A 25,480-nucleotide genomic window follows, 5' to 3' on the forward strand; every position below is an offset into this window, starting at 1 on the left:
CGTCATGACTCACCTCGTGTAGCGGCGTATGTTGAAGCTGACAACGAGAAGGCACGACAAGAAGCTCTTGATTTGTTAGATGAGGAGCGTGACATAGCGGCATCCCGTTCGGCGATTTATCAGCAAGATCTGTGTCGTTATCATAGTCGTCGGGTTAGAACCAGAACCTTTCAAGAAGGAGATTTGGTGCTTCGACTCATCCAAGATCAGACGGATATGCACAAGTTATCCCGCCTTGGGAAGGACCCTTCGTGGTCAGCAAGAATCTGCACAACGAGTCGTACTACCTAATCGATGTTCGAGAGCACAAAGACTAACATAAATCGGAGGAGACCAACCGCCCGTGGAATATTGCTCATCTTCGGCCCTACTATACTTGAGCTATAGGCTCTGCTTATGTGCATATTATGACAATGTATATATTATGATCAATACAATAAACCTGAACCTCAGTTAAAACGGGGTATCTGTTGTTTTCTTCCATCATGTGTGGTTACATGGAGCTTCTGTTTCTAAAGCGGCGTCCGTTTTACCCCTTGATTTAGCTTGTTAAAGCTTTATATCACATCACTTGGGGGCTTGGTCGTATTCGAACCATAGCAACACCTTTTGATCGGCGTAATGCCACAACATCACTTGGGGGCTTGGTTGTATCTGAACCACAGTCACACCTCTTGATCGGCTTAAAGCCAAATCAATCCGGGGCCAAAGAGAGTGTTGTAAAAACAACAACTCAAACATAGGCACCCATTGAGCACTGCTCAAAATGTTACTTGGGGATTCTTTGCTATCGCAATGAACTTAGAATCAACGCTTGTAATTGGGCAATCAAGCCACGGCTTGGAAGCCTGGTGCATACACCTAAAACCCCGTGTTAACCTGCCTCTTTAAGTAAGTCACGCCGCCCAGGTAAACCTGGTATGACCCTTCGAACTTTGACAAGTTACTCTAAAATACAGACCCTGAACTTGTCAAGTAAAAACGATGATTGGTTAAGGATTGCGGACCATCTTAAAAGGCTTTGCAAAAATGGTTTAACTCAGTGGCCTGGCAGCCCATGAAAAGCCTCGAATTTTGGGCCTGGCAGCCCGTGAAAAGCCTCGACTACAACGATTTTATTTACCTTTGATTGACTTTTGCTCTCTTTTTGTTAAGATTTATGATGTTTTTTAAGCCGGTGTTATCAACCCGGCTAGACTGCCAATTACAAATTGACAGTACACGATCAAATCATAATCCGGAGACTATCAGCCCGGTATGGTTTTGAATCGAAATCTCAGTATGGAGTAAACCAGTGTTTTTCATAACCCAAAACGGTTTATATTGTAAACCAGCCTTATATAAACAGGAGTTGTTTCTCCTCCAAGTGTTGGGTTATAAACCCCGCTACAAGGTTGGTCAGCCAACATCATGCCTAAGGGTTGCAGGTATTATATGTTTCCATATTTGGTTATATTTCGCAACCTAAATTATAATCCTTGGTCATATATATATATGGGTATCATGACCCGCCCGGTGGTAAACCACCAGGGCGCTTTGAACTTTTTTGCAGGAACAGCTTAAAGGGCTATGGATTATGAATATGCACGAAGGCATACTAGACCAAGTATTTTCACTAGCCTATTACAAAGCGTTCCAGTGCCTAAAAGGATAATTGTGTTCTCAAATACATGTTGCAGCATGTAGAAGACTAAAACCGGCCTCCGGTTCATGATTGGTCGCCAGCATGGCCTGACGGTTGCGGATCATCTCGCGCCGGGTCAGCTTCCTCTTCTCTACCCAGTGGCTGGAAATCAACAGTTGCCCAGTCGATCCCAGTTAGGGCTTGGAATATAGCTTCATCACTTATCAGCGTGGACGGTTCAATGTCAGGGGTATAAGTGTGCTTACGGATTGGCGGAATAAGATTCTGAGCTTCGGGAATTGGTGCAGCAACCCGTTTGTTCTTGTCATCATAGCTTGCTTGATAGTATGACAGATCCGCTTCTTCAACCAGTTGACAAGCCAATGGGCATACCTCCCGGTTTATGATCCGGAGATCATCTTCACCAAATTTTGTTCCGTCTTCCTTCAAGCTGGGATAACCTTGGGCCGCTTAAATTGGATCAAAGTCAGGTACCCATGCTTTTGCCCGGGTCAGTGCAGCCAAAGCGCTTGTTCTAGCAGCAGACTTTTTCAGTTCGTCAACCCGGGCAGGAAGCATAGATAACCTTTGTAAAGTATCCTTAATCAAGGTGGGAGGAGGATTGTTGTGAGAAGCAGTGTATATGATCTGCTGCGCACCGGTATACAGCTGTTCTATCAGAGTATAGGTTGCATCAGTTTTTTCTGAACATCAGATCCTAAGTGGCTACTACGAGTTCCTGTATCATTACAATGATTAGTAAACCGGCAAATACATACAAGGATATGTTGAAATCAGGAATCAATAATGCTTACCAAACACATCTGCAGTCATGGCATGAACCTACCGCTTCATGCTGGTCAGTTCATCAACCACCGGTTTAAGAGCGGCTCTGCTTTCTCAGCCCTGTTGATCAAATCGGATTTTTAACTTTCCCAATCTGTCCATTCCTTGTTGAAGCCTTCTTTCAGTTTCTCCATAGCGCCTGGAGCGCTGGTCAATTCTTCCTTCGCCTTGGAGGTTTCAGCTTGTTGTGATTTAAGGTTCTCCTGGAGATCAGCGGTTTGGCTCTCTTTCTTATTCAGCTCGGCCTGCAAAGAGACAGTTATATGATGAGGTGACAATACATACTTGAAGCACCAAGCACATAACAAGTTATGCCCTCGGTACTTGGGGGCTAATGCATATTTGCTCTTCATCATACATTTTCTACACGTCCCAAGCATAATACAAGTATTCAACTTGGCACTTGGGGGCTAATGGATATTTGTTCAAAAGAATGCTGATACGGGAGGTTCTTCTACAAAGTCCCGGTTCATCTTTATAAAGTTAAACCGGCACTTGGGGGCTACTTCAGTGAAGTTCAGATGCATTGTTGCAAAGCATAAAAAAATTACTAAGTCCCGGTTTAGATTGTTATCTTAAACCGTCACTCGGGGGCTACTGGAATTGATAAGCTGCAATTAAAAAATAAAGGGGCAACACTTATGAAATTATCTCATATCGTTCCTTCATCATATTTACCAAGCCGGCTTCATAGTCACGACTGGTATATAGACGGCTCAGATAGCCGGAATGAAGGTCTTGAGCATTCAGATGGGCGTAAGTGGACAGATCGACATTCCATTTGTCTTTGCCAATTGCAGAGAATTCCTCTTTGGCGGTATGCCTTGACAAAGCGACAGGATTTCCTGGATCAGTATGGCCAATGCCAGTAATCAGAACATCATCATCCTTCTCCTTAGCAGCTCGTACTGGAGTTGTCGGTTTCTCAATATCTTTTACTGGACTGACCGGTTTGTCAGTTCGGATAGGGCTTGTTGGCTGGTCGGCATGGCCGGTGGTATCAACTTCTGCCTGCTCAGCAACGAAGTCATGATCTTGAGGCGGTGGGTCATTCAGCATATCGTCAATGTTGGCTTGTTCAGGATCTGGAGTTTTCTTCGGTTCAGCAGCCATGTCTTCCTCTGTCGGTTTATTCAGACGAGCCTTCTTGCTGGGTTTGGGCTTGGCACTGAGGAAAATAAAAATAAGGATCAGTATACTATATATTAAGTAACATATCAAGGATATAAGTAAGAATATGGCTCACCCAAGCACTGTTTTAAGCGGTGGAAGCTTTGTGGCAGACGATTCACCAGATGATGAGTGGGAGGTACCCTGATAATTTGAATAAGATGGATTAAGAGGTTGATGAAAACAACCCGCTTTGGGGCGTGAAGTGTCAAGGGAATAAGAGACCTCTGAACGGCGTTTCCGAACCGAACTGTTCGGTAAACCGGCGGAGGTAACTACCTGGCCACTATGCCGGGTTGTGCGGCGAGCCTCGTGTTGTTGTGTCTTCACAAAAAAGTTCGGATCCAAGTAAGCAAAAGGATGAGAAAATTTAACTTTCCGATTTGCTCGACGGGTTTTTAGTAATGGCAAAGGGTTTGAATCGGAGGAAAAAACGATTACCTCTACAGCATCGGCGTGACTGACTTCAGCGTCGTCCTGACAATAATCATCATCAATAAGGCGTATGAAAAATAAACCAAGTGAGTCAAGTTCTACCTCTAAATCCGGGTTACCCACATCACCATCAGCTGGTGGATCGGAGGATGCAGTGGTCCTCTTCCGGTTGGCAGGTTTTTTCACAACTTTGGTTTTTTGACGGGTTGGCTTCACCGGTTTGTCTTGCGGGGGTTTCTTGTTCCAGAACGGATCATCGCCCTGTCAAGAGAATAATCACACTTTCAGAGAATATTGGGACAGAAGCAATTTCAGATAAACAGATTATATGATTCTCACAGCTGGCGGTTTGTTGGTGGGGCAGAAAGGGAGTAGGCTCCCCTGACCGACGTCTTTCGCCTATATCTATACCTAATATTAAAAGACAGAGGCTTTCATAGTTCTCCATACGTCATCTTTTTATATCCGTCGATTTTATGTTAAACATGAAGATTGACGGCTGAGATTTAAAAGTAGACCTACCTAAATTTTAGTCCGGGTTTGTACGTCCTACGCCGTCCATTGTCTGGCTGGAACTTCCGTTGTCAACCCGTCATCCAATCATTGCGAGGGTCCGGAGTGATTCACATGCCACAATGCTCCAGCTGACTGCCTAGCTAGCTCATCCAACGTCTCCTCCACCATCTAGAAGCTTCTGTTCTTTTGCACCATGGGCAACGGCCTCTCCCCATGCGTGAGCATGTCGGCAGCGGCCAAGTCCTGCGACCGCCAGGCTGCTGTAATGGGGCAGGCGGACAGGGGCGCTACCGGTCACCAACGACAACAACGACAACGACGAGGGCAACGGCAGTGTCTTCACGCCACGGACGTGACGACCGAGCTGCTCTCGGCAGACCATGTGGTCTGCCCGGCCTACTCCTTCGCCGGCCTCCTGGTCCCCATCGCGTGGCCGGGGGAGCGACTACTGTCGGGCCAGACCTACTTCGTGGTCCCTCGGCGCGTCCTCTCCAACCCTCCCGGCGGCAACAGCAGCGGCAAGGCGGCCACGCTCGCGTAGTTGTTGGCTGCGTCAGGGGGCAGGAAGACGGGGGCAGCTTGCAGGCCACGGCAGTGCCCGTTCGAGTACGTCAAGAGCGGCCCACTCGTTCGTCAGCCTCCTGGTCCCCATCGCGTGGCCGGGGGAGCGACTTCTGCCTGGCCAGAGCTACTTCGTGGTCTGCCCGGCCCGGTCCTTCGTCGGCCTCCTGGTCCCCATCGCATGGCCGGGGGAGCGACTACTGCCGGGCCAGACCTGTTTCGTGGTCCCCCGGCGCCTCCTGTCCAACCCTCCTGGCGGCAACAGCAGCGGCAAGGCGGCCACGCTTGGATCGCTGTTGGCCGCGCCGGGGGCAGGAAGACGTGGGCAGCTTGCATGCCACGTACAGTGCCCGTTCGAGTACGTCAAGGGCGGCGATGATGGCTCCACGGTGCTTATCCGGGTCCTGCTGCAGTTCATCGAGAAGCGTCAACGGCTGCCGGCTAGCGCGCGTCGGGAAGGGTGAATAGGTCAGCGACGGAGCTGTGCAGCACGCTGGAGCAGAAGCAGCACTACGAGCAGCTGGTCGGGGCAAAGGGCTGCCCATGGTCGCCGAGGCTGGAGACCATCTCCGAGCGCAGCAAGAGGAGGATCATCCTATCGCCGTCCGGACTGCTGCTGTCTTTGCAATGATAGTTAGCTAATGAGCTTAGATCGTACTGGATTTAGATATTAAATCAAGATTAATTAGGTAGGGAACAGAGCGTTCGATTTTACATGTACAATAAGTGGAACTGAAATACAAAATTTACAAATATCTCGATTTTTTTACAAATGTATAGAGAATGTTTGGAACTGACCGAGAGTATATATGATACAAGTCATGGTACATAACACGCCGCCCAAATCAGCGCCTCCGATCTAGGAGCTCCGCTCCGTCATGTCGAGGCCGGTTCGCCAGAGTAGTGGGCCTCAAGGTTGATACGAGGGGGCAGATGTGGCGATACGTACAATTCCCCAGCCGCGCTGAAAAAGAAAGCAAGTGTAAAAGAACGGATGAAGAAGGATTCTGAGGAGTCAGGAAGAGGGGATAGCGCAGGGCGCCGCGAGTGCAAATGCCCCAAATTTTAGAACCTCCAGCACCTCCAGCCTTGTTTCCATCGGACAGACAAGTGCAAATGCCCCAAATTTCAGAACTACTATGGTTCTTAATTGACTTACTATCATATACTCATGGACACATATGCACTGCAAGTCACCTATTAAACAGTCAAGTCGACTGTAGAAGCGGTTGTGGATCTTCGTCTTGATGGGACACTCCTGGTGCAAGGTGTATGCCTGTCAATTCCATAGTGAACTAAGATGTGTAAGACAAAAAGAGGTACAGATGGTTTGATACAAATATTATAGCAAAAGTAGTATGAGCACTGTCAGGCCAGGTACCATTAGTGAGCTAAATCGAAAAAAATTCATTGGTAGCCAACGTTGTAGTTTAAGTACCCAGTCGTCTGATATCATAGCAAAGCATGACGCATGCTTGATTTGTTCGTGCCTTTTCTGGCCTCTACTAATGCGTGACTTACCCTCTTCTTTTTTTGCTGGAGGCTTCCTTTGATACAACTGTACTCAAGTTCAGAGGTGGGTAATTATGTTTTCTGCCCGTTGATGGATGCATCTCCAGGAGAAATACAGTTTATCCATTAGTTTTAGCAAGAATTTTAATTCAGTGTTACCTCTAAAGCATACATGTTTTTGGCCTTACAATTGCTTCTGTTTTACTAGATACATCATGGAATGTTATTCTCAATCCGTTCATTCCATTGAAATTGCAGGATAGATCTTAATTTTCTCCATGAGAAAAATAAGATGCTCTATACATTTTCTGATAAGATAGAGAGGCAACTTTCTTCTGGCAACGCCGCAAAAATGAGATTTTGAATTTTATTGTCAATCTCTTTGGCCGCATATGTTTATAGTCCTTTTTTCCCAATATCCATGTTATGTGTGTTTGTTGAACAATATTTGTCATGGTGATTTAGTTGATACCATATGTCCCGCTCCTCTATTTCTATCGAATCAACACATACATGCATTTTTGTAGTCCCATATTTTCCATAAAACACAGGCAGGACGTGCGGGTGCGTGTGTGCTTTCGGTAAGGGGATCGATGTTCTATGTTGCAGTATGCACGAAAATCACATAAGAACCCTTTTTTGTGCAGTATGTGAACCGTATGAATCCAAGTAGAATAATAATGAATGTCTAGGGAAGGTAGCATTGTTACAAAACATATATTATATACACTGAGAGTGATCTAACGGTAAAAATGGAGTTGACAATGTTGTTTGATGTGCATGTCCATCATAAAGGTATTTATATTTGACATGATTGTTGTTGAAGTATTATAAATTTTATGACCCATTGCAACGCACGGGCATTTTTGCTAGTATATCCATATACCCTAAGAACATCGGGGAACGGAATAGATCGGGAGTTCCGCCGCCACAAGCCTCTGTAGCCACCAAAAACCAATCGGGACCCTATTCCGGCACCCTGCCGGAGGGGGGATCCATCACCGGTGGCCATCTTCATCATCCCGGCGCTCTCCATGACGAGGAGGGAGTAGTTTACCCTCGGGGCTGAGGGTATGTACCGGTAGCTATGTGTTTGATCTCTCTCTCTCTCTCGTGTTCTTGATTTGGCATGATCTTGATGTACCACGAGCTTTGCTATTATAGTTGGATCTTATGATGTTTCTCCCCCTCTACTCTCTTGTGATGGATTGAGTTTTCCCTTTGAATTTTCCTTTTCGGATTGAGTCTTTAAGGATTCGAGAACACTTGATGTATGTCTTGCATGTGCTTATCTGTGGTGACAATGGGATATCACGTGATCCACTTGATGTATGTTTTGGTGATCAACTTGCAGGTTCCGCTCGTGAACTTATGCATAGGGGTTGGCACACGCTTTTGTCTTGACTCTCCGGTAGAAACTTTGGAGCACTCTTTGAAGTACTTTGTGTTGGTTTGAATAGATGAATCTGAGATTGTGTGATGCATATCGTATAATCATACCCACGGATACTTGTGGTGACATTGGAGTATCTAGGTGACATTAGGTTTTTGGTTGATATGTGTCTTAAGGTGTTATTCTAGTACCAACTCTTGAATAGATCGATCCGAAAGAATAACTTTGAGGTGGTTTCGTACCCTACAATAATTGTTTGTTCTCCGCTATTGGTGACTTTGGGGTGACTCTTTGTTGCATGTTGAGGGATATTTATATGATCCAATTATGTTATTATTGTTGAGAGAACTTGCACTAGTGAAAGTATGAACCCTAGGCCTTATTTCCTAGCATTACAATACCGTTTACGCTCACTTTTATCATTAGTTACCTTGCTGTTTTTATATTTTTAGATTACAAATACCCATATCTACTATCCATATTGCACTTGTATCACCATCTCTTCGCCGAACTAGTGCACCTATACAATTTACCATTGTATTGGGTGTGTTGGGAACACAAGAGACTCTTTGCTATTTGGTTGCAGGGTTGTTTGAGAGAGACCATCTTCATCCTACGCCTCCCTCGGATTGATAAACCTTAGGTCATCCACTTGAGGGAAATTTGCTACTGTCCTACAAACCTCTGCACTTGGAGGCCCAACAACGTCTACAAGAAGAAGGTTGCGTAGTAGACATCACGGGCGTGGGCCCCATTCGTCATAGTCATAGAGAGGGCGGACCCAGTTGTCAAAGGCCCATGTGGCCTTAGCGGGCACAGGCGTGGGGCGCAGCCTGAGCGGGCAGGCAGACCCGGCAGGGCGCCGGAGCAGGGGGATGTCGGTGGCCACGGCGAGCTAGGCAGGGTGCAGGGGTCTCCGAGCGTCGCAGCGGGGCGAGGCCACCATGGCGACGGGGCGCATGCAGCCCGACTGGTCCCTGGCGCCGGCTGGGGCGGAGGAGGGCGCTGGCCAGGGCAAGGGACAGGGGCGGAGCAGGACGGCGGAGCGAGACGGTGGACGGCGCGGGCGCGCACTAGGCGCAGGCGATGAGTGAGGGAGTCCTGGACTAAGGGGTCCTCGGGCATCCGGCCTGTTATCCATGGGCCGGACTGATGGGCTGTGAAGACGTGAAGGCCGAAGACTGTACCCGTGTCCGGACAGGGCTCTCCTTGGCGTGGAAGGCAAGCTTGGCGATCAACTATGAAGATTTCTTCCTATGTAACTGACTCTATGTAACCCAAGATTCACCGGTGCCTATATAAACCGGAGGGTGTAGTCCGGAAAGGAGATACTCATTACCGTAGTCATACAGGCTAGACTTCTAGGGTTTGGCCATTACGATCTCGTGGTAGATCAACTCTTGTAACACTCATATTCATCAAGATCAATCAAGCAGGAAGTAGGGTATTACCTCCGTAGAGAGGGCTCGAAGCTGGGTAAACATCGTGTCCCCCATCTCTTGCAACCATCGACCTTAAACGCACAGTTCGGGACCCCCTACCCGACATCCGCCGGTTTTGACACTGATATTTGTGCTTTCATTGAGAGTTCCACTATGCCGTCGACGAAAGGTGCGATGGCCCCTTCAATCGTCTATAGTGACGCTGTCCAAGGAGAAACCTTCCTCCCCGGACAGATCTTCGTGTTCAGCGGCTTCGTACTGCGGGCCAACTCGCTTGGCCATCTGGAGCAGATCGATAGCTACGCCCCTGGCTATCAGGTCAGTTTCGGAAGCTTGAACTACGTCGTGGACATCCGCGGAGACTTGATCTTCGACGAATTCGAGACCGCGACAATCGCTGCCCCCCCCCCCCGTCCCGCTCCGATGAACATGACCTAAATCTATCATCGGATCACATCAGGAGATGGTTCCTGTTGCTGCAACGGCCTCAGAACCGAAGCAGATCGCGCCATCCGAGGCCATAGAGTCCGTGGTGTTGGAGCCACACACAGACTCGACACCCTGCAATATTTGCGTCAACGGAACTCCGGACTCGTCTCCGGCTATAAGTTTCGGACCATGTACGCATGCAGACACCATGTACGCATGCAGACACCGCAGACATCTTCCAGCACTCACCTTTGGGTGACGTGCTAAACTCTTTAAAGAATTTGTCCTTGGAGAAGGACCCGCGGCTGAACTATGTTTGGTTCGAACTAGAGGCTGACGATGGGGAATTTTGCTTCCCACCTGCCACCCACTTCATAGCCACTGTCGATGACTTAACCGACGTGCTTGATTATGGCTCCGAAGACATCGACGGTATGGACGACGATGCCGACAAGAAGCAAGGCCAGGACCCACCATTCACTGGACGTTGGACGGCCACCTCTTCATACAATGTGTACATGGTTGATACGCCTAAAAAAGCTAGCTACGATGACAAAGAAGATCCAGTTGCGAACAAACCTTCTGAGACGCAGTCCAAGCGTCGGCGCCCTAAACGCCGTTCTAAGCCTCGTCACTCAAAAGATGGCAACACTGGCACCGGAGAAAATAGTACTCCAGGCGACGCTAAAAACAATGAAGACCCTGCTAGAGTAGCATCCGAACAGGAGGAATGAGGGAGTCCTGGATTAGGGGGTGTCCGGATAGCCGGACTATACCTTCAGCCGGACTCTTGGACTATGAAGATACAAGATTGAAGACTTCGTCCCGTGTCCGGAAGGGACCTTCCTTGGCGTGGAAGGCAAGCTTGGCGATACGGATATGTAGATCTCCTACCATTGTAACCGACTCTGTGTAACCCTAGCCCCCTCCGGTGTTTATATAAACCGGAGGGTTTAGTCCGTAGGACTAACAACAACAATCATACCATAGGCTAGCTTCTAGGGTTTAGCCTCCTTGATCTCGTGGTAGATCTACTCTTTTAATACCCATATCATCAATATCAATCAAGCAGGAGTAGGGTTTTACCTCCATCAAGAGGGCCCGAACCTGGGTAAAAACATCGTGTCCCTTGTCTCCTGTTACCATCCGCCTAGACGCACAGTTCGGGACCCCCTACCCAAGATCCGCCGGTTTTGACACCGACATTGGTGCTTTCATTGAGAGATCCTCTGTGTCGTCACTTTTAGGCCCGATGGCTCCTCCGATCATCAACAGCGATGCAGTCCTAGGTGAGACTTTTCTCCCCGGACAGATCTTCGTCTTCGGCGGCTTCGCACTGCGGGCCAATTCACTTGGCCATCTGGAGCAGATCGAAAGCTACGCCCCTGGCCATCAGGCCAGATTTGGAAGTTTAAACTACACGGCTGACATCCGCGGGGACTTGATCTTCGACGGATTCGAGCCACAGCCGAGCGTGTCGCACTATCACGATGGGCATGATCTAGCTCTACCGCCGAACAGTGCCCTGGAGGCCGCACCCGCATCAGCTCCGACCCTTAATCCAGAGCCAACTGCGCCGATCGAGGATGGGTGGTTGGACACCGCCTCGGGGGCTGCAATCTCTACGACGATCGAGCCGAACACCAGCTATGTCCCCTGTGAAGCCCGTGACTCCAAGGCGCCGGACTCCACTCTGGACTCCGAGCCCCCCGCGCCCCTACCGATCGAATACGATTGGGCGCCGATTATGAAGTTCACCGCCGCGGACATCTCTCAGCACTCGCCCTTCGGCGATATTCTGAATTCACTAAAGTCTCTCTCTTTATCAGGAGAGCCCTGGCCGGATTATGGTCAGCGAGGTTGGGATACGGATGATGAAGAAATTCAAAGCCCACCCACCACCCACTTTGTAGCCACTGTCGATGACTTAACCGACATGCTTGACTTCGACTCCGAAGACATTGACGGTATGGACACAGATGCAGAAAACGATCAAGAACCAGCGCCTATAGGGCACTAGAAAGCCACCTCGTCATATGACATATATATGGTGGACACCCCAAAAGAGGACGACACCTCCAAGAAACAGCCTAAGCGCCGACGTCAGCGGCGCCGCTCTAAATCGCGCCACAGCAAAAACAATGATTCCGGCACAGGAGATAATAACACTCCGGACGGTGCCGAAGAAAACCCCCTCTAGCAAGATTCAGCACAGGAGGATGGAGAAGCCAGCCCCATGAGAGAGCGGCAGACAGAGAGGTCGAGGACGATAATTATATGCCCCCCTCCGAAGACGAGGCAAGCCTCGACGACGACGAATTCGTTGTGCCAGAGGATCCCGTCGAACAAAAGCGTTTCAAACGCAGGCTTATGGCCACGGCAAGCAGCCTCAAGAAAAAACAGCAACATCTTAGGGCTGATCAAGATCTGCTAGCTGACAGATGGACTGAAGTCCTTGCAGCCGAAGAGTATGAGCTCGAACGCCCCTCCAAGAGCTACCCAAAACGCAGGTTGCTACCCCGATTAGAGGAAGAAGCACCTAAACCTACATCACCAGCGCATGATGCGGCTGACCCGCCACCTCGCGGTCGAGACAGAGAGGCCTCGCGGGCCTCCACTCAAGCCGCACCCCGGCGCCGCTCAAAAACTACCAAGGCACGGGAAAATGCGCCAGACCTGCGAGACATGTTGGAGGACAAGGCAAGGCAAGCAAGATCGATCTACGGATCGCGCGGGCGCCCCATGGCACGTGACGGTGATTGTCACTCCGGATATAATAAATCCGGCCGGGCCGAACACAATAGACAAAGCTCGTTTGAGCTGCGTCGTGATATAGCCCAATACAGGGGCGCCGCACACCCACTATGCTTCACAGATGAAGTAATGGATCATCAAATCCCCAAGGGTTTCAAACCCGTAAACATTGAATCATATGATGGCACAACAGATCCTGTGGTATGGATCGAGGATTATCTCCTTCATATCCACATGGCCCGCGGCGATGATCTACACGCCATCAAATACCTCCCACTCAAACTTAAAGGACCAGCTCGGCAGTGGCTTAACAGCTTGCCAGCAGAATCAATTGGTTGTTGGGAGGACCTGGAAGCCGCATTCCTCGACAATTTCCAGGGCACTTATGTGCGACCACCAGACGCGATGACCTAAGCCACAGAATTCAACAGCCAGAGGAGTCGGCTAGGCAATTCTGGACATGGTTCCTAACAAAGAAAAATCAAATCGTCGACTGTCCGGACGCAGAGGCCCTAGCAGCCTTCAAGCATAACATCCGTGACCAGTGGCTTGCACGGCACCTTGGACAGGAAAAGCCGAAATCTATGGCAGCACTCACGACGCTTATGACCCGCTTTTGCGCGGGAAAAGACAGCTGGCTAGCTCGTAGCAATAACTTGACCAAGACCCCTGGTAAATCGGATACCAAGGACAACAGTGGCAGGTCGCGTCGCAACAAGCAAAAGCGTCGCATTAACGGCGACAATTCTGAGGATACGGCAGTTAATGCCGGATTCAGAGGCTATAAATCCGGTCAACAGAAAAAGCCATTTAAAAGAAATACTCAGGGCCCATCCAGTTTGGACCAAATACTCGACCGCTTGTGCCAGATACATGGCACCCCCGAAAAGCCAGCCAATCACACCAACAGGGATTGTTGGGTGTTCAAGCAGGCAGGCAAGTTAAATGTCGAAAATAAAGACAAGGGGCTACATAGCGACGACGATGAGGAGCCCCGGCCGCCGAACAACAGTGGACAGAAGGGCTTTCCCCCACAAGTGCGGACGGTGAACATGATATACGCAACCCACATCCCCAAGAGGGAGCGGAAGCGTGCGTTAAGGGACATATACGCGATGGAGCCAGTCGCCCCAAAGTTCAACCCATGGACCTCCTGCCCGATCACTTTTGATCGAAGGGACCACCCCACTAGCATCCGTCACGGCGGATTCGCTGCATTGGTTCTAGACCCAATTATTGACGGATTTCACCTCACTAGAGTCCTTATGGACGACGACAGCAGCCTGAACCTGCTTTATCAGGATACAGTGTGGAAAATGGGCATAGATCCCTCGAGGATTAAGCCCACCAAAACGACCTTTAAAGGCGTCATACCAGGTGTGGAGGCCAACTGTACAGGATCTGTTACACTTGAAGTGGTCTTCGGATCTCCAGACAATTTCCGAAGCGAGGAGTTAATCTTCGACATAGTCTCGTTCCGCAGTGGCTATCACGCACTGCTCGGGCGAACCGCATTTGCCAAGTTCAATGCGGTACCGCACTACGCATACCTTAAGCTCAAGATGCCAGGCCCTCGAGGCGTCATTACGGTCAATGGAAACACCGAATGCTCTCTTCGAACTGAGGAGCATACGGCGGCTCTCGCAGCAGAAGTGCAAAGCAGCCTTTCAAGGCAATTCTCCAGTCCGGCTATTAAACGTCCGGACACCTTCAAGCGCGCCCGAAGCAACCTACAACAAGACCATCTGGCACGTTCCGAACAAGCGCAGCAATGCGGCCCCAACCCCAGCCCTCGTGAAATAGCGAAACCAGTGCTTCGCGTACATAACTATGCTCTGGAAATACCATGGGCACAGGGAGAGGGGCACTATCACGGCACGCCCGAAACACGGCTTAAACCGCACTAGGGGCTGCCGATTTTTTAATTTTCTCTTACTTTCAGGACTCCATTCTTCGGAAGGCCTAATCGGCAATACAATTGCCGCACAAATGATGCAAGAACCAGGGAAGCAGAAAGTTACGCCGCATCATGGAACTACTAGGTGGTCTCTATAACGAGCAATATACCTGTTTCGCATACCATTCCGCAGCCTGCCCCTAGATAGGACATGTTAAATAGTCTTGCCTTTTGCTTATTGCACTATTTGTATCGTTCTGCTTTGATCGCAGCTTTTTTAAATAAACAATGCATAGCTCTCGTCTATTATTGCATTAATCTCTTTTATATATGTTCATTAATGACATGTTGCAACCGTACACTCTCGTACGGCCAATACGCCAGGGGCTTAAGTACCCCTCAATATGGTGTGAGAAGTCCGAACACTTTCACAAGTGCGGCACCCCGAACTTATAGCATTATATGCATCGGCTCCGAATCATGTCTTGGGTCAATAGTTGGGTTTGCCAGGATCCTATGTTTTGGTGCCTTACGTTCCGTTATATCGGCTAAGGTAGCACTAGGAGAACTACTGCGATTGTGCCCCAGTTGAGCTGGGCTGAGCACCTCAGTAGAGAAAGCTAAAACTGACTGTCATGATGAAGCAAGAGACTGGTCGCTGTTCGAGAGGTCTTTCAAGTCCCTAAAGACTTATGCCGCTTAGAGCGAGGAGTCAGCTTTGTCCGGCCAAGGCGTGGATAGCGCCCCAAACTCGGTCTTCCGAATACTAGGGGCTTCGCCGAAATTTAAAATTATAGAATTCTATGGCTAAGTGAGAGTGTTCAAGCATTATAGTCCGATTGCCTTGTTCGTTGTGTTGAGCGCCTCCCTCGAAGGACCCAAAAATGGGAAAAAGAGCGGTCAGGTTTATCCCGAACACCCCAGCACTAGTGGCATGGGGGTAGAAGCCGACGACTCGCCATCTCTCAAATTTGATAAACGTCCGCACAGAAGGTAATATTTTAAATTCAAAAAGCATTGCTTAGCGCATACGAACAAGTTTTCAGTGCACAGGACAAAACGAGCGAGTTCACTCAAAAATTACATCCCTGGAACATTCATCCACCATAAGGCGGGCACCCTTCAGAATGCCCTCATAATATAGCTCGGGCTTGCGATGCTCCTTGCCCGGCGGTGGCCCGTCCTTCACAAGCTTTTCCGCATCCAGCTTGCCCCAGTGCACCTTAGCATGGGCAAGGGCCCTACGGGCACCTTCGATGCAAACGGAGCGCTTGATGACTTCGAGCCTTGGACAAGCCTCCACCAGCCGCCGCACTAGCCCGAAGTAGCTCCCAGGCAGAACTTCTCCAGGCCACAACCAAACTATGGGGCCCCTCATGGCCTGTTCGGCCACCTTGTGGAACTCGACCAGTTGCTTCAGCTGGTCGCTCGAGGGCACAGGGTGTCCGGCCTCAGCATACTGCGACCAGAACACCTTCTCCGTCGAGCTGCCCTCCCCGGCTCGATAGAATGCGGCGGCATCGGACATGCTGCGGGGCAAATCTGTGAATGCTCCTGGAGAGCTTCGGATCCGGGTAAGTAACAAATAATTCACTTTCACATGCTTGCTTTGCATAAAGAAAGCCTTACCCGCCGCTATCTTTTTCATCGCATCCACCTCCTGAAGGGCCTTCTGGGCTTCGGCCTTGGCAGACTTGGCATTTTCAATGGCCGCCGCGAGCTCGGATGCTCGTGTCTTCGAGTCAAGCTCCAAACTCTCATGTTTTTTCATGAGAGCCTGGAGCTCTCACCGCACCTCGCCAACCTGCACCTCATACTTCTCCCGCTCGGTGCGCTCCGTGGCCGCCTTCTTCTCGGCCTCGAACAACGCTTGCTTAAGGGCTGCCACCTCAGTCGTGGCCCCTACAATAGCCATGTCAATCCTGTTATTTTTTGCAATTGCACCTTTTATATATTTCAATAAGGTATTTCTTACCTTCCTTTTCCTCGAGCTGCCGCTTGGCAAGTCCGAGTTCTTGCTCGGATTGCTCGAGGTCATGCTTCAGCGTGTCCACCTCCGTAGTCAGTGCGGTGGACGTCAGCAATGAAGCCTGCATACGCATATTGACTCATTTTTGTTAGACTCCTGTGAATTAGATCCTCTATTCGGCTTTTCTTTCCGAACGCCAAACAGAGCATCAGGGGCTATTGTCTATGCGGTAATATTTTTACATATTCTTTACTTACCTCAAAGCCTGTTAGAAGGCTGGCACAGGCTTCAGTCAGACCGCTTTTGGCGGACTGAACCTTCTGGATCATCGCACTCATAATAGTGTGGTGCTCCTCGTCGATGGAGGCGCCCTTAAGCACCTCCAGCAGATTGTCTGGCGCCTCCGGTTGGACGGGGCCGCTGGCTCAGTAGGCTTGCTCCTCTTAGAAGGAGGTCGCCTGCCGCAGTCCGAAACCGTTGAGGATTCCGGCGCGGTGTCCGGCTCAAAGCCGGACTTAGAGCCCTGGGGGGTCCTATCCCCTTTACTCCTGGAGTCCGGAAGGTCGCCTTGCGTCTCCAGGACCACCTCCTCCTGACTTGGAATCTCTTGGGACAACACTTCGGCGTCGTCCGTAGGGCGGGGGGAGGTAGCCGTCGGAAGTGAATTTACATCCGACGAATCCAGGGACCCGCTCGACGACTCGTCGAGCCCGGCCTTGGGCAGACTGCATGATCATATTCGACATAAGGAAAGGTTGTGCCATAAAAGAATGCTATGAATTACACTGGTATTCGGACACTTATGATTTCGCCAGGGGCTTGGCCCTGAGCGGCCATTCCTCTCCGCCGTCGTCGGTGTTGATAGAATAGTCTGGAGAAAGGGTTTTCCCCTTCTTGGACACCTCGGCCTCCCCAGTTGGGGCGGCCTTTCTTTTCTTTCCTCCCCCCGCTGGAGGGGGAGAGGTCTCTTTTCCCTCCTCCTCATCTTCGTGGGAGGAGTGCACCTCGGAGTCATCAGATGATGAGTTTGACTCCACCGGGCGCCGGGAACTCTTCCGCGTTCCCGTGGCCTTCTTCTTGGCCTTCTTCTCCGGCACCTCGTATGGCGCCGGGACCAGCAGCTTGGTTAGGCGAGCGTCCGCTGGGTCTTCGGGTAAAGGAGCCAGACAGTTGACCTGTCCGGCTGTCTTCTGCCAGTCCTGTTAAAGGCAAGGGGGCTTAGGTCCCGCATAGAGTCAAAACTATGAAAAACAACTATCCTGTAAGAGGTAAAAGATAGCTTACCGCGCTGGCTTGACGCTGCACGCTGAATCTGCGATCCTCGGAGGCGGATGCGGGAGCCTCGGCACCCTTGAACAGCACCTTCCAGGCATCTTCGTACGTTGTGTAGAAGAGCCTGCTCAGAGTTTGGTGCTGGGCCGGATTGAACTCCCCAAGCTGAACTTCCGTTGTTGGCACAGAAGGATCCGGCGGATGAGCATAACCTGGATTACATTGACAAGTTTGAGCTTCTTGTCCACCAGGCTTTGGACGCATGTTTGGAGTCCGGTCAGCTCTCCTTTTTTACCCCACAGCAGGCCCGTCTCCTTCCAGGAGGTGAGCCGCGTAGGGGGTCCGGATCGGAACTCGGGGGCTGCGACCCATTCAGGGTCACGCAGCTCGGTGATGTAGAACCACCCCGGTTGCCACACCTTTAGGGTCTCCACGAAGGATCCCTCGAGCCACAAGACGTTGGGTATCTTGCCCACCATGGCGCCTCCGCACTCCGCCTGGTTGTCGCGCACCACCTTTGGCTTGACGTTAAAGGTCTTAAGCCATAGGCTGAAGTGGGGTTGGATGCAGAGGAAAGCCTCGCACACGACGATAAACACCGAGATGTTGAGGACAAAATTCAGGGTCAGATCGTGGAAATCCAGGCCATAGTAGAACATGAGCCCCCGGACGAATGGCTGGAGAGGAAAGCCTAGTCTGCGGAGGAAATGGGGGAGGAACACCACCCTCTCATGGGGCTCGGGGGTGGGGATGAGCTGCCCCGCTTCGGGAAGCCGGTGCGCGATATCGTTAGACAAGTATCCGGCCTTCCTTAGTTTTTTGATGTGTCCCTCCGTGACGGAGGAGACCATCCACTTGCCTCCCGCTCCGGACATGGCTGGAGAAGGTCGAGGTGGGAAGTGCGGGCTTGGGCACTGGAGCTCAAGTGCACGGAAGACAGATAGGAAAACAAGGAAGAAGGCGTAGGTAATAAGGTGGATCCTTATCCCCTTATATGGGCGGACGCAACTATGCATCTCCACCAGCCTAATAAAACTCGCTTATCTCCCAAGCGCCGTAATCAATGGCGTGGTTGGGTTACCCACGTCCATATTGATGAGAATCCCGTAAATAAAGGGGGCACGATCTCTGCTTCGACTGGACGTGCCAAGGAAACCACCTCGCTGAATGCGCTGAGGTGGGACAGTAAAAACAATTCGAATAAAGGCTTGGCCGTGGTGTGATGTCACGCTACAGAATACGTCAGTAGATTAGATTTGTGTAAATATTATTCTCTCTATGGCAATATGTGGAAACTTATTTTACAAAGCCGGACACTATCCTTGTGTTCGAAATCTTCTACGAAGTACTTGGAGGAGGAACCCGCCTTGCAATGCCGAAGACAATCTGCGCGCCGGACTCGTCGTCATTGAAGCCTGGTTCAGGGGCTACTGAGGGAGTCCTGGATTAGGGGGTGTCCGGATAGCCGGACTATACCTTCAGCCGGACTCTTGGACTATGAAGATACAAGATTGAAGACTTCGTCCCGTGTCCGGAAGGGACCTTCCTTGGCGTGGAAGGCAAGCTTCGCGATACGAATATGTAGATTTCCTACCATTGTAACCGACTCTGTGTAACCCTAGCCCCCTCCGGTGTCTATATAAACCGGAGAGTTTAGTCCGTAGGACCAACAACAACAATCATACCATAGGCTAGCTTCTAGGGTTTAGCCTCCTTGATCTCGTGGTAGATCTACTCTTGTAATACCCATATCATCAATATCAATCAAGCAGGAGTAGGGTTTTACCTCCATCAAGAGGGCCCAAACCTGGGTAAAAACATCGTGTCCCTTGTCTCCTGTTACCATCCGCCTAGACGCACAGTTCGGGACCCCCTACCCGAGATCCACTGGTTTTGACACCGACAAGGAACAAGACAACGGGCAAGTTAACCCTCATAAACAGGCCATGCCCAACGACCCGGACGATGATAGTTATCGTCCAGTCTTCGAGGATGAGGAGAGCCTCGGCAGCGAGGATTTCATCGTGCCTGAGGCACCCCTCGAGCAGGAGCGCTTTAAGCGCCAGCTAATAGCCACTGCAAGAAGCCTGAAGAAAAAGCAGCAGCAGCTCCAAGCCGATCAAGACCTACTCATTGACAGATGGACCGATGTCCTGGCAGCCAAAGAATATGGCCTCAAACGCCCAGCTAAGAGTTACCTGAAGCGTAGACTGCTACCTCAGTTCGATGAGGAGGCACCAGATCCCGTACCTCCCTCGCGCAAAGCGGAATGACCACCACGCGGTCGCGATAGGGCGGCGGACCGACCACCCTGCGATCGGGATAAAATGGCAACTCAGGGCGAACAACAGCACACCGCACCGCCTCGTAAAAACAGAGATAGAACAGCTCGGGACCATACATATGACCTTCGGCAGGACCTGGACAGTAGAGCAGGACACACCCGATCAATCTACGGATCGCGAGAACGCTTCCCGACTCGGGATAATGGCTACCTATTCAGACGTGACAAACCTAGTCACGCTCGGGCCGATAACCACAGACGGACTTCATCGGAGGTGCACCATGACGCGGCCCGATATAGAGGCACCACACACCCTCTCTGCTTCACAGATGAAGTACTGGATCACGAATTCCCCGAGGGGTTCAAGCCCGTCAATATCGAATCATACGACGGAACAACCGATCCCGCAGTGTGGATAAAAGATTTTATTCTCCACATCCATATGGCCCGAGGAAACAACCTCCACGCCATCAAATACCTCCCACTAAAATTAAAAGGACCAGCTAGACACTGGCTAAATAGCCTGCCTGAAAATTCCATCGGCAGTTGGGAGGACTTGGAACAAGCTTTTCTTGACAACTTCCAAGGTACTTATGTCCGGCCACCAAATGCCGATGACTTAAGTCATATAGTCCAACAACCTGGAGAATCAGCTAGAAAATTCTAGACTAGGTTCCTAACCAAAAAGAACCAGATCATCGAATGTCCGCATGCCGAAGCCCTACCAGCCTTCGAACACAGCATCCGCGACGAATGGCTCGCCCGCCACCTCGGCCAAGAAAAGCCGAAATCCATGGCAGCCCTCACAGCAATCATGACCCGCTTTTGCGCGGAAGAGGATAGCTGGCTGGCTCGCAGCAAAAACACAGACAACAAGATAGGCCCCTCCGAGGCAAAGAATAGCACTGGCAAGCTCCGGCGCAATAGACACAAACGCCGAAGTAGTGGTGATAACACCGATGACACCACAGTTAATGCCGGATTCAGTGACTCCAAGTCCAGCCAACGGAAGAAGCCCTACAAAAGGAACAGCGAAGGACCATCCACCTTGGACCGCATACTCGATCGTCCGTGCCAGATACATGGCACCACAGACAAACAAGCCAATCATACCAACAGAGATTGCCGGGTTTTCAAGCAAGCCAGCGAGTCAAATGCCGAAAGCAAGGAAACGGGATCGCAAAGCGAGGATGACGACGAGGAGCCCCGGCAGCCGAACACTGGGGGGCAGAAGAAATTTCCCCCTCCAGTCAAAATGGTGAACATGATATACGCTACACACATCCCCAAAAGGGAGTGCAAGCGCTTAGGGACGTCTACGCGGTAGAGCCAGTCGCCCCAAAATTCAATCAGTGGTCGTCATTCCAGATCACCTTCGATCATCGAGATCACCCAACTAGTATCCGCCATGGCGGTTCGGCCGCACTGGTCCTCGACCCAATCATCGACGGATTTCACCTAAAACGAGTCCTAATGGACGGTGGCAGCAGCCTCAACCTGCTCTATTAGGATACAGTGCGAAAGATGGGTATTAATCCCTCACGAATAAAACCCACAAAGACTACCTTTAAAGGAGTCATACCAGGTGTAGAGGCCCGTTGTACGGGCTCAATCACACTGGAGGTAGTCTTCGGTTCCCCGGATAACTCCGAAGCAAAGAGTTAATCTTCGATGTCGTCCCCTTCCGCAACGGCTACCATGCACTGCTTGGACGAACCGCGTTTGCTAGATAAAACGCGGTGCCATATTACGCTTATCTCAAACTCAAGATGCCCGGTCCAAGCGGGATCATTACAGTAAATGGAAACACGAAACGCTCCCTCCGTACGGAGGAGCACACCGCCGCCCTAGCAGCAGAAGTACAGAGCGGCCTTCTCAAGAAGCACTATAATCCGGCTGCCGAGCCCCTGCACATCGCTAAAAGGGTCCGGACTACACCGCCACAGGACAGCTCGGCTCATTAAGAGCTCAATTAGCAATTCCGCCTCCGTCCCATCCCCGATGAGGGAATGGCGTTCATACCGCGCGTACATAACTACGCACTCAAAACCCCATGGGTACTGACGGAGGCATAATTAGCTTGCAATCCACAGTGCGGCTCGACCGACCCTGGGATTCGCACACCTTTACTTTTCCTTCATTTCGGGTTTTTCTTTTTTCGAGGTCTACTCGGACGACCCGCTTGCAGAACACACCAAGGAGGCAAGGAGCCCTGGCATTCAAAGGAATCCCCAGGTGGTCTCTGCTAACGATTGCCATACCTGTTTTACATACCCGTATGCAGCTCGCCCTTGGTCATGGCATGTTAAATAGCCTTACTTGCTTTTCACATTACTTGTACAAGTATGCCTCGACGTGTTAATCACATCACAAATAAAGGGTAGCGTCGGCTTATTGCTTAATTTTCCTCCTTTTTCCTTTGTATTCACTATTCATTGCACACATACACTCTGGTATGTATTATTGCGCCAGGGGCTTCATCACGCCCCACATTACGGCAATAAAAGTCCAAACACTGTTACAGTACAGTTCGGCACCCCGAACTTATAGCATTATATGCATCTGCTCCGAATCATGTCTTTGGTCAATAGTTGGGTTGCCCGGCTCCTATGCTTGCTACCCTATGTTCCGCTACATCGGCTAGGGTAGTAAAGGGAGAACTACTGCGATTGTGCCCTGGTCTAAACTAGATGAGCACATTAGTAGAGAAAGTCGAAAACTGAGTGTCATGATGCGGTGAGAGCTAGTCAGCTGTTCGAGAGGTCTCAAATCATTAGAGATTTTTTCCGCTTTATGCGAGGAATCGGTGCTTCTCTGATTAGGTGAGTGTTGCGCCCCCAGTTCGGCCTTCTGAATACAAGGGGCTTCGCCGAAATTCTCTTCGTCAAACTCCTATGGCTAAGTGAGGTTGATAAAGGCCGCATAGTCGGATTGCCTTGTTCGTTGCGCTAAACACCTCCTTTAAGGACCAGCATGTGGAGTAAAGAGTGTCTAGATTTATCCCGAACACCCCTGTACTACCTACGTGGTGTAGAAGCCAACGACTGGTCAACCCTCAGATTTTACAAACGGCCGCACAGGAGGTAAAATTTCAAAAATCACAAACGTTATATTACATAACATCATTCTTTCATCGTACAGGACGGGATAATACGAGTGTTTCATGGGAAAATAATATCTTTCAAACATTGCTCCGCTACCAGGCGGGACCCCTCCAGGACACTATCAAAATATAGCTCAGGTCGATGATGCTCCTTGCCCTCAGGTGGCCCCTCGGTCACCAGCTTCTTGGCATCTAGCTTCGCCCAATGCGTCTTGACATGGGCAAATGCCATCCGTGCACCTTCAATGCAGACCGATCACTTCACGGCTTTGAGCCATGGGCAGGCACTCACAAGCCGCTTCACAAGTCTGAAGTAGCTGCTGGGTATGGGCTCGGCAGGCCACAGCCGGACTATTAGGTCCTTCATGGCTAGCTCGGCTGACCTGTGCAGCTCGACCAGCTGTTTCAGCTGGTCGCTAAAGGGCACAGGATGTTCTGGTCCAAGATACTGAGACCAGAATAACTTTTCCGTAGACAGCCCCTCTTCGGCTCGATAAAATCGGCAACATCTGATATGCTGCGCGGCAGATTCATAAACGCCCCTGGAAAACCCAAATTCGGGTCAGTACAAGGAATGTTTCCTTCGCATACTTGCTTTGCATAGCGAGAGACTTACCTGCCATAATTTCCTTGGCTGCCTGAATTTCTTGGAGGGTGCTTTGGGCTTCGGCTCTGGCATCCTGTGCGCTCTGGCGGGCCTTCGCAAGTTCGGACTCTTGCGTCTTAAAATCGTGCTCCAAGGACTCGAGCCTCTCGACGGTGTCCTGGAGCTCTTGCTGGGCCTTGCTAACCAAAGCCTCATGCTTCTCGCGCGCGGCGCGTTCCTTGGTTGTTTTGTCCTCAGCCTTGGCTAACGCCTTCTCGAGGACTGCCACCTCGGTCGTGGCCCTTAATAAAGTTCATGACACTTTAGCCCGCACGGACCATTCATCCTTTCTAAATATACCCGCAGGTTGCTGCATACCTTGGTTGTCCTCCAGCTGCTTCTTCACGAGGCCGAGCTCTTCCTCGGCCTGCTCCAGTTTCTGCTTCAGTCTAGAAACCTCCACAGCATGAGCGGTAGCAGCTTGCAGTGATACCTGCTTATACACATAGACAACTTATGTTAGACTCCTGTGAAAATTATTCTTGATCCTCTGTTTGGCTTTTTCTTTCCGAACACCAAACAGAGCATCAGGGGCTACTGTCTACACTGTGATATTCTTCCTACAATCACATTACTTACCTCAAAGCCTGTTAGAAGGCTAGTGCAGGCTTCGGTCAGTCCGCTTTTGACGAACTGAACCTTCTCGATCATAGTGCCCATGAGGGCACGGTGTTCATCCACAAGGGAGGCGCCTCGTAACACCTCCAGCAGATTATCCGGTGCCTCTGGTTGGATAGAGGACACCCGCGGAACAGGCACATCTCCTCCTTTTGGGGAAGGCCGTTCGCTAGACTCCGTAGCCAAGTAGGTCTCCGGAATGGTATCCGGCCAAGGGCCGAAGGGAATTTGGGCCCCGTCACCAGTTACCATGGGGGCCTTTTCCCCCATGTGTCCGACGACCAAGGAGTCATCCTGGGGCACCACCCCAACGATCTCCAGAACCTCCCCCCAGTCTGGGAAGGTCTTTTGGGACACCACCTCGCCATCATCCTTGGGCGAGACAGAATGAGCGGGTGGCGGAGACATGCTAGCCATTTCCTTCGAGTCTAGCGAATCCTCTGTCGAGGATCACGTGGAGCCATCAAGGGCCGGACTGCAACAACATAATCCAAATATATCAATAGGCCAGACGTTTGGGCGTGCCTAAGGATTTTGGTACTTACGATGCGGCTCGAGGCTTGTTCCGGGGAGGTCGCTCCGGACTGCTATCAACATCCCACACGGAAGTATCCACGCGGGAGCCCCTTCCCTTCTTGGGTGCTTTCGCCTCCAGATTCATGGAGGCCGATCTCCCTTCCTCCCCACCTCGGGTGGGGAGTCTTCTTCCTCCTCCTCGTCTTCGGCAGACGAAGGGTGAGTCTCATCTTCAGACATCACATCCGAAGCGCCTTTTCGGCGAGTGCCCTTCAGGGCCCCTTTGGCCGTCTTCTTGGCTGTCTTCTCTGGCACCTCGTAAGGTGCTGGAAATAGCATTTTTGTTAGTAGTGGGAATTCTTGGTCTTCGGGCAGCAGAGCCGGATAGTTAATCCCCTCTGCTACCTCGATCCAGGGCTGAAAACATGGGTAGGAAAGCTTAGGCTTTTCCTCAAGATATGTTAGTAAAGGGTATACCTTGAAAGCATGAAAG

General features: G+C 50.6%; 1 pseudogene; it reads left to right on the forward strand.

Annotated features, from left to right (window-relative positions):
• The first annotated feature begins 4,784 nt into the window (after positions 1 to 4,784).
• On the forward strand, positions 4,785 to 5,783 carry LOC123184710 (uncharacterized; annotated as a pseudogene).
• Positions 5,784 to 25,480: the final 19,697 nt, after the last annotated feature.

The sequence above is a fragment of the Triticum aestivum genome, chromosome 2A, assembly GCF_018294505.1.
Source record: "Triticum aestivum cultivar Chinese Spring chromosome 2A, IWGSC CS RefSeq v2.1, whole genome shotgun sequence".
Taxonomy (NCBI): domain Eukaryota; kingdom Viridiplantae; phylum Streptophyta; class Magnoliopsida; order Poales; family Poaceae; genus Triticum; species Triticum aestivum.